This window comes from Bombina bombina, chromosome 1, assembly GCF_027579735.1.
Source record: "Bombina bombina isolate aBomBom1 chromosome 1, aBomBom1.pri, whole genome shotgun sequence".
Taxonomy (NCBI): Eukaryota; Metazoa; Chordata; class Amphibia; order Anura; family Bombinatoridae; genus Bombina; species Bombina bombina.
Window position 1 is genome coordinate 1,540,821,827 of NC_069499.1, and position 14,822 is coordinate 1,540,836,648.

At 40.2% G+C, this 14,822-nt stretch overlaps 1 protein-coding gene across 1 annotated transcript in view; it reads right to left on the reverse strand.

Annotated features, from left to right (window-relative positions):
* CACNA1G (calcium voltage-gated channel subunit alpha1 G) overlaps nucleotides 1-14,822 on the reverse strand; it is a 686,261-nt gene that overhangs the window by 14,542 nt on the left and 656,897 nt on the right. The window lies entirely within an intron of this gene.

A 14,822-nucleotide genomic window follows, 5' to 3' on the forward strand; every position in this document is an offset into this window, starting at 1 on the left:
AAAATACATTAAACTATATTCCTCAGCATATGGTGATAACAATATAAAACTTAACAAACATATAACATTAGCACACAAAGAGTCATTTTATCCTGCACTGCAAAATCCTGTTGTGTACAGTGAGAATATAAACCTTATATTATATATATTATAGCAGATATGCTGTATGAATGGAGACAAAAACCCATAACTTTGTCTTTTGATGATGTACAGTGTCTGAATATGGTATAAGTTGGAGTCATTTTCTTCTGTGAGATATTAATCTCACACACAGTTCTCATTTGTAAGTCCTAAGGTTATCTGCAGAAAAGGAATTTTGTGGCTATGGCCTTTTATCGGCAGAAGCAATTTGGTATTGTGATGACACAAAAAACACGCTGACAATATCGGCCAAATTTCAAAACTCAATATGTTTAGAGAGAAAAGAAAGATAGGTGATATGATAAAATCCTTCAAGTACAGTTTAATATGTGATAATGACATTCATAATAATGATGAGGCTGAAAACATTTTTTCCGCAAAAAGAACAACAGTTGAACAAAGGGTCATGATCTCAAGCTGGTAGAAGTTTCAGGAGTAATTTGTTGAATCACTTATCTAGAGAAAGAGTTACCTGTGAAATGCATAAATCTACCCAGAGAATTATTTTGAGCTTTGAAAAAAGCTAAAAAAAATATCTTTTTGGGGGACATAGAATTCCTTGAACAATATTTAGAAGAAAAGAAAATCCCAAGGGGGTTACGAATGAAAAAGTATCCGGCCTTCCACAAAGAGTACCCAGAATTTATGGCATCTTGGAATCAGTCTCTTAGTGATTGCTCACTGATATTAATGGAAAAACTGGTCACATTCAAAAAGGAGCAAAGAAAGAACATATTATTAGAACTTGAAAATTTAGAAGAACAACTAGAGCCTTTAAAAAATGATGAGAAATTTTTGCCCTTTCAAAACCAATTGGATGAGACTTTAGAAAAACTAAGGCCTAGATTTGGAGTTCGGCGGTAGCCGTCAAAACCAGCGTTAGAGGCTCCTAACGCTGGTTTTGGCCGCCCGCTGGTATTTGGAGTCAGTGATTAAAGGGTCTAACGCTCACTTTTCAGCCGCGACTTTTCCATACCGCAGATCCCCCTACGCCATTTGCGTAGCCTATATTTTCAATGGGATCTTCCTAACGCCGGTATTTAGAGTCGTTTCTGAAGTGAGCGTTAGAGCTCTAACGACAAAACTCCAGCCGCCTGAAAATAGCAGGAGTTAAGAGCTTTCTGGCTAACGCCGGTTTATAAAGCTCTTAACTACTGTACCCTAAAGTACACTAACACCCATAAACTACCTATGTACCCCTAAACCGAGCTCCCCCCACATCGCCGCCACTCGATTAAAATTTTTAACCCCTAATCTGCCGACCGCCACCTACGTTATCCTTATGTACCCCTAATCTGCTACCCCTAACACCGCCGACCCCTATATTATATTTATTAACCCCTAATCTGCCCCCCTCAACGTCGCCGACACCTGCCTACACTTATTAACCCCTAATCTGCCGAGCGGACCTGAGCGCTACTATAATAAAGTTATTAACCCCTAATCCATCTCACTAACCCTATAATAAATAGTATTAACCCCTAATCTGCCCTCCCTAACATCGCCGACACCTAACTTCAATTATTAACCCCTAATCTGACGACCGGAGCTCACCGCTATTCTAATAAATGTATTAACCCCTAAAGCTAAGTCTAACCCTAACCCTAACACCCCCCTAACTTAAATATAATTTACATCTAACGAAATTAATTAACTCTTATTAAATAAATTATTCCTATTTAAAGCTAAATACTTACCTGTAAAATAAATCCTAATATAGCTACAATATAAATTATAATTACATTGTAGCTATTTTAGGATTTATATTTATTTTACAGGCAACTTAGTAATTATTTTAACCAGGTACAATAGCTATTAAATAGTTAAGAACTATTTAATAGCTAAAATAGTTAAAATAATTACAAAATTACCTGTAAAATAAATCCTAACCTAAGATATAATTAAACCTAACACTACCCTATCAATAAAATAATTAAATAAACTACCTACAATTACCTACAATTAACCTAACACTACACTATCAATAAATTAATTAAACACAATTGCTACAAATAAATACAATTAAATAAACTATCTAAAGTACAAAAAATAAAAAAGAACTAAGTTACAAAAAATAAAAAAATATTTACAAACATAAGAAAAATTTTACAACAATTTTAAACTAATTACACCTACTCTAAGCCCCCTAATAAAATAACAAAGCCCCCCAAAATAAAAAATTCCCTACCCTATTCTAAATTAAAAAAGTTACAAGCTCTTTTACCTTACCAGCCCTGAACAGGGCCCTTTGCGGGGCATGCCCCAAGAATTTCAGCTCTTTTGCCTGTAAAAGAATAAATACAATACCCCCCCCAACATTACAACCCACCACCCACATACCCCTAATCTAACCCAAACCCCCCTTAAATAAACCTAACACTAAGCCCCTGAAGATCTTCCTACCTTGTCTTCACCATCCAGGTATCACCGATCCGTCCTGGCATCCGGTGCTGAAGAGGTCCAGAAGAGGCTCCAAAGTCTTCCTCCTATCCGGCAAGAAGAGGACATCCGGACCGGCAAACATCTTCATCCAAGCGGCATCTTCGATCTTCTTCCATCCGGTGCGGAGCGGGTCCATGTTGAAGCAGCCGACGCGGATCCATCCTCTTCTTTCGGCATCTCCCGACGAATCCTATCAGCCAATCGGAATTCGAGGGACGCCATCTTGGATGACGTCCCTTAAAGGAACCGTCATTCGTCGGGAGACACCGAAAGAAGAGGATGGATCCGCTTCGGCTGCTTCAACATGGACCCGCTCCGCACCGGATGGAAGAAGATCGAAGATGCCGCTTGGATGAAGATGTTTGCCGGTCCGGATGTCCTCTTCTTGCCGGATAGGAGGAAGACTTTGGAGCCTCTTCTGGACCTCTTCAGCACCGGATGCCAGGACGGATCGGTGATACCTGGATGGTGAAGACAAGGTAGGAAGATCTTCAGGGGCTTAGTGTTAGGTTTATTTAAGGGGGGTTTGGGTTAGATTAGGGGTATGTGGGTGGTGGGTTGTAATGTTGGGGGGGGGGTATTGTATTTATTCTTTTACAGGCAAAAGAGCTGAAATTCTTGGGGCATGCCCCGCAAAGGGCCCTGTTCAGGGCTGGTAAGGTAAAAGAGCTTGTAACTTTTTTAATTTAGAATAGGGTAGGGAATTTTTTATTTTGGGGGGCTTTGTTATTTTATTAGGGGGCTTAGAGTAGGTGTAATTAGTTTAAAATTGTTGTAATATTTTTCTTATGTTTGTAAATATTTTTTTATTTTTTGTAACTTAGTTCTTTTTTATTTTTTGTACTTTAGATAGTTTATTTAATTGTATTTATTTGTAGCAATTGTGTTTAATTAATTTATTGATAGTGTAGTGTTAGGTTAATTGTAGGTAATTGTAGGTAGTTTATTTAATTATTTTATTGATAGGGTAGTGTTAGGTTTAATTATATCTTAGGTTAGGATTTATTTTACAGGTAAATTTGTTATTATTTTAACTATTTTAGCTATTAAATAGTTCTTAACTATTTAATAGCTATTGTACCTGGTTAAAATAAATACCAAGTTGCCTGTAAAATAAATATTAATCCTAAAATATCTATAATATAATTATAATTTACATTGTAGCTATATTAGGATTTATTTTACAGGTAAGTATTTATCTTTAAATAGGAATAATTTATTTAATAAGAGATAATTAATTTCGTTAGATGTAAATTATATTTAAATTAGGGGGGTGTTAGTGTTAGGGTTAGACTTAGCTTTAGGGGTTAATACATTTATTAGAATAGCGGTGAGGTCCGCTCGGCAGATTAGGGGTTAATAATTGAAGGTAGGTGTCGGCGATGTTAGGGAGGGCAGATTAGGGGTTAATACTATTTATGATAGGGTTAGTGAGGCGGATTAGGGGTTAATAACTTTATTATAGTAGCGCTCAGGTCCGCTCGGCAGATTAGGGGTTAATAAGTGTAGGCAGGTGTCGGCGACGTTGAGGGGGGCAGATTAGGGGTTAATAAATATAATATAGGGGTCGGCGATGTTAGGGCAGCAGATTAGGGGTACATAGGGATAATGTAAGTAGCGGCGGTTTACGGAGCGGAAGATTAGGGGTTAAAAAAAATATGCAGGGGTCAGCGATAGCGGGAGCGGCAGATTAGGGGTTAATAAGTGTAAGGTTAGGGGTGTTTAGACTCGGGGTACATGTTAGAGTGTTAGGTGCAGACGTAGGAAGTGTTTCCCCATAGGAAACAATGGGGCTGCGTTAGGAGCTGAACGCTGCTTTTTTGCAGGTGTTAGGTTTTTTTTCAGCTCAAACAGCCCCATTGTTTCCTATGGGAGAATCGTGCACGAGCACGTTTTTGAGGCCGGCCGCGTCCGTAAGCAACTCTGGTATCGAGAGTTGCATTTGCGGTAAAAATGCTCTACGCTCCTTTTTTGGAGCCTAACGCAGCATTTGTTTGAACTCTCGATACCAGAGTTAATTTTATGGTGCGGCCAGAAAAAAGCCCGCGGAGCGTTAACAGCCCTTTTACCGCCAAACTCCAAATCTAGGCCTAAGTGTGGATCTCTCTGAACATAAATATAAGAAATACACAAGGGACACACGTGACTATGTTCTGAACATTGTATATAGTTGGAACACTGAAAAAAGATCACAGAAAAAGAACAACAAAAATAAAGGAAGTCACAAAAACAACAAAAACAACAACAAAAAAGTGACATTCTCAAGTTTCGAAAGTACAGTTATGACCAGTGGCAATAATTCAGCTTTGGCTTCAACATCGGCCACTTCTGAGGCTTCAGCTCCAATTACTTTAACACCGATTAGAGCAAATGAGGAATCGGATTTAGCTTTAGGAGCGAGGCCAAAAAACGGGGGAACCACTGTGGAACACAAAAAAGAAAAGAACAAAGAAAAAGTGGAAGATCCACAGGGGAAAAACCCTGCTGTCCCAAGATATCCCAGCCGCAGAACACAGTGGAAGAAGAAGAATTACACAAGCGGCAAATAATTAACCTGTCTTCTACCAAGTTGGATGAACATGAGGTTTCAGTTCTCACTAAGGGACTAGGCTTCTCACCAGCAAGAGACTTTAATTTATTTGACACAATTCTTGATATCAATAAATTTGTGCGAAAGATAACACTGAGAAAGCATTTTAAAAATTCGAATATGTCAGATTTACCTTGTGACACGCAAAGGGCTAATGTCAATTTAAGCGATAATTGTAATTTCAATGATCTGTGTGACATAGTATCCCTATGTGAGTTACAAAGTAATACCACAAATATTGATAACAGAGTGAATAAACAGCAACTGATTAAAGAACATAGACCTAGTGATTTTTATCCTGTTCAAGCTAGGAATGATACTATAGAATTGTTTCACTCTATCTTAGAGCAGGATTTGGTGTCGTTACATAGAAAAGTAAATAGTAACGACAATAATGACTCACATAGGTATAAAAATCTGAGTAACAAAGAACTACATGCATTGAAACGTCTTAAAAATAACCAAGACATAACAATCGTTGATTCTGATAAGGGCGGTTCTATTGTAGTGCTAAATGTAAAAGATTATCTTACTGAGGCTTACAGACAATTAGGGGAGAGTGATACTTACAAAAAACTAACATTTAACCCTACAATTAAGTTTCAAAGGGAATTAAAACATTTTCTAGACTTAGGACTGGAAAATTCTATTCTGTCTACTAAAACTAGTGAATTTATTTTTGAAGAGAATCCTAGGGTACCTGTTTTCAAATACTTACCGAAGGTACACAAATCCCTCGAGACTCCCCCAGGGAGACCAATAATTTCTGCTATTGGCTCCCTGGGGGAAAGGCTTGGTCAATGGGTTGATGCACAACTAAAACCCATCGTACAAGCACTACCAGGGTTCCTCAGAGACACTAAACATCTTATCAGATTAATGCAAGATGTAAAGTGGAGTGAAGACTATCATCTTGTGACTATAGATGTGGTCTCACTCTACTCTTGCATCCCACATACTCTGGGCATTAAAGCTATACAAAATATGCTCGTGAGATACTCAGGCTATGAAGATAAGCTTATAGATTATATCTTACAGGCTATTAACTTTCTACTGAATAGAAACTATTTCATATTCAATGGCGAGTTTTTTCTACAGTTGAGGGGTACAGTGATGGGGGCGAAATTCGCCCCCTCGTATGCAAACCTCTTTTTAGCCAATTTTGAAGTGATGAAAATCTTTGATGTCTGCAATCCCTTTCAGAGGAACATAACACTGTACACACGCTACATAGATGATGTTCTTCTGATTTGGGACGGCGACATCAAATTACTTGAGCAATTTGTTGAGTTCATTAACCTCAATTATCAGAATTTAAGGTTCACCTATAGTACATCAGACACTAGTATACCTTACTTGGATGTACTCCTAAAACACAATAACAATGAGTTAATTACAGAAGTGTATAGGAAGGAGATCAGCGGAAATACGATTCTGAGAGCTGACTCCTCACACCCAGGTCATCTTAAGAAAGGGATACCGAAGGGACAATACATTAGGCTTAGACGCAACTGCACAAATTTACAAGATTATTGGAAACATGCAGATAGCCTAACAAAACGACTGATAGATAGAGGATATGATGCAACTAAATTGCAAGAAATATCAACTTTGGTGTCTACTTTCAATAGAAAAGATCTATTGAAAGACAAAACAAGTACAGACAATAAAAGCAAAAAGAGAGAAGGCGTCAATTTTATCACTAGATATAGTAAACAGTTTAGTGAGGTATGCAGCATAATTAAAACTAGACTACCACTACTTGAGAGAGATATAGATCTTCAAGACATTTCTAAGAGTTGTAATTTTATCGCTAGTAGATCTGACACCATTGGAGATGACTTAAGAAAAAACTTTGGACCAAAACTAAACTCTGGAACAGTCACACTTAGTCAGTGGTTACCTACTAATGTAGGGTTTCACAGATGTGGAGGAAAACCCTGCAAAACTTGTGAATATGTCATTATAGGAGACGCATTTAAATCCACGAATACTGGTAAGACATATAAAATAAAGGACAAGATCAACTGCAATTCAACTTTTGTAGTTTATCTTGTAACATGCATGTTTTGTAAGCTTCAGTATGTGGGTCTCACCTCTAGGAATCTGAAAGACAGAATTAGGGAACATCTACTGTCCCTAGAGGCTGAGACCCCTAAGACACCAGTTGCTAAGCACTTTTTCCAACATGAAAATAGATTGAAGCATTTTAAGTTCCAAGGCATAGAACAGGTTACTCTGGGGGTTAGAGGAGGTGATAGGTACCATGCCCTAAGTAAAAGAGAGATCTTTTGGATCTATACACTTAAGACTGGTCACCCATGTGGAATAAATAAAATCAGTGACGTGAAACTTTTTATTGACAAATAGAGTACTATGTTCACATTGGCTAAATTGTCATTGGTTGTCATTATAAAGATTTCTCCTTTTTTTGTTCTTCTTTAAATGGTGATCATTTATTGTTGTGACTAAAATGTTCCACTATAGAGAAGAAAGCTTTATTTTAAGTTTCCTAATCTTGGAACATACCAGTCTTCAGGTGTTGAAGACCAAACATATATTGATCATTGTTTATTAATATTGTTCTAGAAGAGATTCTGTGCATATACTAATATCCATCTATATAGATTATTTCTGCCATTTTGTCTTATTTTTAAAAAAAAAAAAAAAATGACACGCTATATTTATGACTATATCTTTAGAAATATGCCTGCAGACTTGCTATTATAATTAGTATTTACCTTTTACACTTATAGAATGGTCTGCAAGTATGTCGTTCAGATATATATATATATATATATATATATTCATATTTTTCTAGTATTATTTCACCGGGCTTAGTCCCTCTCTGTTTCTTTAAGCGTGTAGACAAATTTGGCTAGCTTTACATAAGTGCCAGAGTCTGATAAACAAAATCCACTTTTTCTTTGTTGTTATGGAAACATTCCAAGATCGTATCCCAATTCATATGTTTTTAAAATATTTTTCTACTTTTAAAGTCTGTTTTTCAATTACAAATGTATATAATTTCATTGTTTGACTAATCGCTAATTTATAGCTACTAAGTCTTGTACGATCAAGGGTTAAATGAACACTAGCTTAAGGTGTGTAAGTTTTCTCTGATGACTTGTTTCTGATTGGTCTGTTATACATTGTTGCAAGTGATTTAACAGCTGTGTAAGTTACTATCCGTATGCTCTGATGAACTGCCAGTGAGGCAGGAAACGCGTCAGCAGAAGGATTTCACTGTTTGCTGTGCCGGTTTGTTTTAAGATATATCAATAAAGTACATGTTTTATTATACTGAAAACCTTACCTCTCTCTCTCCTTTCTACCCTGGAACTGTGAATCTGTTTTAGACTTACATTTTTGCTTTGTTACGGGTTCAGGAGAGCCTGAATAGTTCCGGAGTTCAGAACAGCCTACAACAGCAATACTTACCTGTTGTGTGTGTGACAGAGGCACGAATACCGCTACGGACAAGGAGGGTGAGTGATACGATACTTACCCGGCTTCATGCCATTGTGCATTATCAAGTATACCTTACAACAGTCACTTATATTATATGTGTTGTTGATGTGGTATGGATTACCTCTGCACGTAAGATCTGTCTATTAAGCAGGATTGTTGGATACAATATCTTTGCAGCTAAGTGTATCCCGCGAAAAGTGGGACTCCAACTCAGGAGTGAATAGTTACGCTAGCTGAATTTTGTTTCACTAATTACCTGTTCATAAATATCTGCACACAAAAATTTGTAAAAAAAATATCTACCAAATGAATTAACCCTTTAACGACCAGCTCCGTACCGTGTACAATGTCGGTCGTTATGCCCTTAAGGACCAGTGTCATACTGTATGACGCTGCTGTCCTGGGCATCTCTCTGCCGCGATCTCGCTAAAAGTAGCGAGATTGCGCTATTTCTGCATGCCCCATGAGTGCAGAAATAGACAGGTAGAGTTACGGATGCAGAGAGGCCCACTCTGTGGCCCTTTCTGCATCAGACAGTGGTGGTGCCGACCGTTAGTGGGTGGGAGGATAAGGAGGGAGGCGGGTGGGAGGGAGGCGGCCCATCGCTGGTGGGGTAGCGGGAGTGGATACGCTACAGATTTTTTTTTTATTACAGGGCACTGAGTGGGAAGGAGCGAGGGGGAAGGAGGGAGAGGGGACTCCTTTAGTGGAAAGGGGATAAGAGGTAGGGAAAGCGATCTGGGAGGGGTATGGTATTGAGGGGGGGGGGCACCAATATAATAGAAAAAAATGTTTTGTTTTAAAAAAAAAATTGCTATATATATATATATATATATATATATATATATAGCAAACTAGGTACTGGCAGACAGCGGGGGGAGGTTTAGAGAGCTGTTTGGAGGGATCAGGGAGGTTAGGGGGTAAGGGGGATCCTACAATGCAGAAAATAGAAGAAGACAAAATATGTTATTAAAAAAAACACAATTTATGCTTACCTGATAAATTTATTCCTCCTGTTGTGTATCCAGTCCACGGATCATCCATTACTTGTGGGATATTCTCATTCCCAACAGGAAGTTGCAATAGGACACCCACAGCAGAGCTGTAATATAGCTCCTCCCCTAACTGTCATAGCCAGTCATTCGACCGAAAACAAGCCGAGAAAGGAGGAACCATAGGGTGTAGTGCTTACTGTAGTTTAAATTTAAAAATTACCTGCCTTAAAATGACAGGGCGGGCCGTGGACTGGATACACCACAAGAGAAATAAATTTATCAGGTAAGCATAAATTGTGTTTTCTCTTGTAAGGTGTATCCAGTCCACGGATCATCCATTACTTGTGGGATACCAATACCAAAGCTAAAGTACACGGATGAAGGGAGGGACAAGGCAGGAACTTAAATGGAAGGAACCACTGCCTGTAAAACCTTTCTCCCAAATATAGCCTCCGAAGAAGCAAAAGTATCAAATTTGTAAAATCTGGAAAAAGTATGAAGATCAAGTCGCCGCCTTGCAAATCTGTTCAACAGAAGCCTCATTTTTAAAGGCCCAAGTGGAAGCCACAGCTCTAGTGAAATGAGCTGTAATCCTTTCAGGAGGCTGCTGTCCAGCAGTCTCATAGGCAGATTAAGCTTCTTAGCCAAAAAGAAAAAGAGGTTGCCAAAGCCTTTTGACCTCTCCTCTGTCCAGAGTAGACAACAAACAAAGCAGATGTTTGACGAAAATCTTTAGTAGCTTGAAAGTAAAACTTTAAAGCACAGACCACGTCCAGATTGTGTAACACAAGGATGGAACCACAATCTCTTGATTGATATTCTTGTTAGATACCACCTTAGGTAAGAACCCAGGTTTGGTACGCAGGACTACCTTATCCGTATGAAAAATCAGATAAGGAGAATCACATTGTAAGGCAGATAGCTCAGAGACTCTACGAGCCGAGGAAATAGCTACCAAAAAAAAAAAAAGAACTTTCCAAGATAAAAGTTTGATATCTATGGAATGAAGAGGTTCAAACGGAACTCCTTGAAGAACCTTAAGAACCAAGTTTAAGCTCCATGGTGGAGCAACAGGTTTAAACACAGGCTTGATTCAAACTAAAGCCTGACAAAATGCCTGAACGTCTGGAACATCTGCCAGACGCTAGTGCAAAAGAATAGACAGAGCAAAAATCTGTCCCTTTAAGAAACTAGCTGACAATCCTTTTTCCAAACCTTCTTGGAGAAAAGATAAAATCATAGGAATCCTGACCTTACTCCATGAGTAACCCTTGGATTCACACCAATAAAGATATCTACGCCATACCTTATGGTAAATTTTCCTGGTGACAGGCTTTCGTGCCTGTATTAAGGTATCAATAACTGACTCGGAGAAGCCACGCTTTGATAAAATCAAGCATTCAATCTCCAGGCAGTCAGCCTCAGAGAAATTAGATTTGGATGGTTGAAAGGACCCTGAAGTAGAAGGTCCTGCCTCAGAGGCAGAGACCATGGTGGAAAGGATGACATGTCCACTAGATCTGCATACCAGGTCCTGCGTGGCCACGCAGGTGCTATCAGAATCACCGATGTTCTCTCCTGCTTGATCTTGGCAATCAGTCGAGGGAGCAGAGGAAACGGTGGAAACACATAAGCCAGGTTGAAAGACCAGGGCGCTGCTAGAGTATCTATCAGTGTCGCCTTGGGATCCCTGGACCTGGATCCGTAACACGGAAGCTTGGCGTTCTGGCGAGACGCCATGAGATCCAGTTCTGGTTTGCCCCAACGGAGAATCAGTTGTGCAAATACCTCCGGATGGAGTTCCCACTCTCCCGGATGAAAAGTCTGACGACTTAGAAAATCCGCCTCCCAGTGCTCTACACCTGGGATATGGATAGCTGATAGGTGGCAAGAGTGAATCTCTGCCCAGTGAATTATTTTTGAAACTTCTAACATCTCTAGGGAACTTCTTGTTCCCCCTCGATGGTTGATGTAAGCTACAGTCATGATGTTGACCGACTGAAATCTGATGTACCTCAGAGTTGCTAACTGAGGCCAAACCTGAAGAGCCTTGAATATCGCTCTTAGTTCCAGAATATTTATTGGAAGGAGAGACTCCTCCTGAGTCCACGATCCCTGAGCCTTCAGGGAGTTCCAGACTGCACCCCAACCTAGAAGGCTGGCATTTTTTGTTACAATAGTCCAATCTGGCTTGACAAGGTCATACCTTTGGACAGATGGACCCGAGATAGCCACCAGGGAAGAGGATCCCTGGTCTCTTGGTCCAGATTCAGTTGAGGGGCCAAATCTGTGTAATCCCCGCTCCACTGACTGAGCCTGCATAGTTGCAGCGGTCTGAGATGTAAGCGTGCAAACGGCACTATGTCCATTGCCGCTACCATTAAGCCGATTACTTCCATACACTGAGCCACCAAAGGGCGCGGAATGGAATGAAGAACCCGACAGGAATTTAGAAGCTTTGATAACCTGGACTCCGTCAAGGTAAATTTTAATTTCTACAGAATCTATCAGAGTCCCTAGAAAGGAAACTCTTGTGAGTGGGGATAGAGAACACTTTTCCTCGTTCACTTTCCACCCATGTGACCTCAGAAATGCCAGTACTACGTCCGTATGAGACTTGGCAATTTGGAAGTTTGACGCCTGTATCAGGATGTCGTCTAAATAAGGGGCTACTGCTATGCCCCGCGGCCTTAGGACCGCCAAAAGCGACCCTAGAACCTTTGTAAAGATTCTTGGGGCTGTAGCTAATCCAAAGGGAAGAGCTACAACCTGTAATGCCTGTCTTGAAAGGCAAACCTGAGAAACCGATGATGATCTTTGTGTATCGGAATGTGAAAATAAGCATCCTTTAGATCCACTGTAGTCATATATTGACCCTCCTGGATCAGTGGTAGGATGGTACGAATAGTTTCCATCTTGAACGACGGAACTTTGAGGAATTTGTTTAAGATCATTAGATCCAAAATCTGTCTGAAGATTCCCTCTTTTTTGGGAACCACAAACAGATTTGAGTAAAAACCCTGTTCCTGTTCCTCCTTTGGAACTGGATGGACCACTCCCATAACTAGGAGGTCTCGTACACAGTGTAAGAATGCCTCACTCTTTATCTGGTTTGCAGATAATTGTGAAAGGTGAAATCTCCCTTTTGGGGGGGAAGCTTTGAAGTCCAGAAGATATCCCTGGGATATAATTTCCAACGCCCAGGGATCCTGAACATCTCTTGCCCACGCCTGGGCAAAGAGTGAAAGTCTGCCCCCTACTAGATCCGTTACCGGATAGGGGGTCGTTCCTTCATGCTGTCTTAGAGGCAGCAGCAGGCTTTTTGACCTGCTTACCTTTTTTCCAGGTCTGGTTTGGTCTCCAGACCGTCTTGGATTGAGCAAAAGTTCCCTCTTGTTTATTATTAGAGGAAGTTGATGCCGCACCTGCCTTGAAGTTTCGATTTGGACCTGTCCTGAGGAAGGGCACAACCTTTTCCTCCCGTGATATCAGCAATAATCTCCTTCAAACCAGGCCCGAATAGGGTCTGCCCCTTGAAGGGAATGTTAAGTAGCTTAGATTTTAAAGTCACGTCAGCTGACCATGATTTAAGCCATAGCGCTCTGCGCGCCTGTATAGCAAAACCAGAATTCTTAGCCGTTAGTTTATTCAAATGAACAATGGCATCAGAAATAAAATAATTGGCTAGCTTAAGTGCTCTAAGTTTGCCAAGTATGTCATCCAATGGAGTCTCTACCTGTAAAGCCTCTTCCAGAGACTCAAACCAGTACGCCGCAGCAGCAGTGACAGGGGCAATGCATGCAATGGACTGTAGGATAAAACCTTGTTGAATAAATATTTTCTTAAGGTAACCTTCTAATTTTTTATCCATTGGCTCTAAAAAAGCACAACTGTCCTCGACAGGGATAGTAGTACGCTTTGCTAGAGTAGAAACTGCTCCCTCCACCTTAGGGACTGTCTGCCATAAGTCCCGTGTGGTGGCGTCTATTGGAAAACATTTTTCTAAAAATAGGAGGGGAAGAGAACGGCACACCTGGTCTATCCCATTCCTTATTAATAATTTCTGTAAACCTTTTAGGTATTGGAAAAACATCAGTACACACCGGCACTGCAAAGCATTTATCCAGTCTACAAAATTTCTCTGGCACTGCAATGGTATCACAGTCATTCAGAGCAGCTAAAACCTCCCTAAGTAACACGCGGAGGTGTTCAAGCTTAAATTTAAATGTAGAAATATTAGAATCAGGTCGAAGACGTCAGGTCTTTGTGTTTATATACATATAATATGATTTTTTTGTGAGCTCTAGATAATGTAGCCCATTTCTTTTCACTTCATACGCCACGTATGAAGTGAAAAGAAATGGGCTACATTCTCTAGAGCACACGAAAAATCATATTATATATGTATAAATAACATGGCAGCCTCCACAGCAACACGTGTGTGGAGGCTGCCATGTTTCCAAGAGTCTGAGCTTGCTCTGAAAAGACCCAGCTTTTCCAGCACACTGGAAGCGCTGGGACTTACGTCACCAGAGCGCTCAAAAAACGCCAGCCATCTCACTTGCAAGTGTGAGAAAAACACTCCAAGCAAGTTCCAGTTCGCTTGGAGCGCTGCCCGAACGCAGCCTGTGTGTGAGTATTTGGAGTTAAACCAGGGATTGGTTCAATCTGTCGTGCCCTCTGTCAGATCTGCATCTTTTCCATCTTTTGTTTGTTTACCCAGCGAGCCAGCCACTCACCTTGGGATTCCTCTCCTATCACCCTTCCCTACCTCTTTTTCATATGCTACATTTCCATAGTTGCCAACATTTAAAAAAAAAATTCCGGGGGGGCGGAGCCAACTACAGAGCTGACTGGTCGCATGAGACCGGAGCTCCCTCTACAAAACAGCTTTTTCCCCAGTAAAAATCTCCCTTTAATTCGACAAGCTCTCACAAATTTATCCTAAATACTCCCTCAGGCATAATACTTCTTAGACCTCTGCATTTTTTTCTTGTTTCCTTACCCTTTCTTTTTTTTTTATATATTAATCTATATACCCCTGAGGACTGATCACGCTTCTAACACCCAGCCCTGCTCCACACTTCTGGATTAGCGATACCTCGCTATGGAGCGCTGAAGTAACCTCCTACCTGCTCCCTCCTGGCTTTCTCTGCCTCTCCGGTGGCTCCGGTGACTAGCTG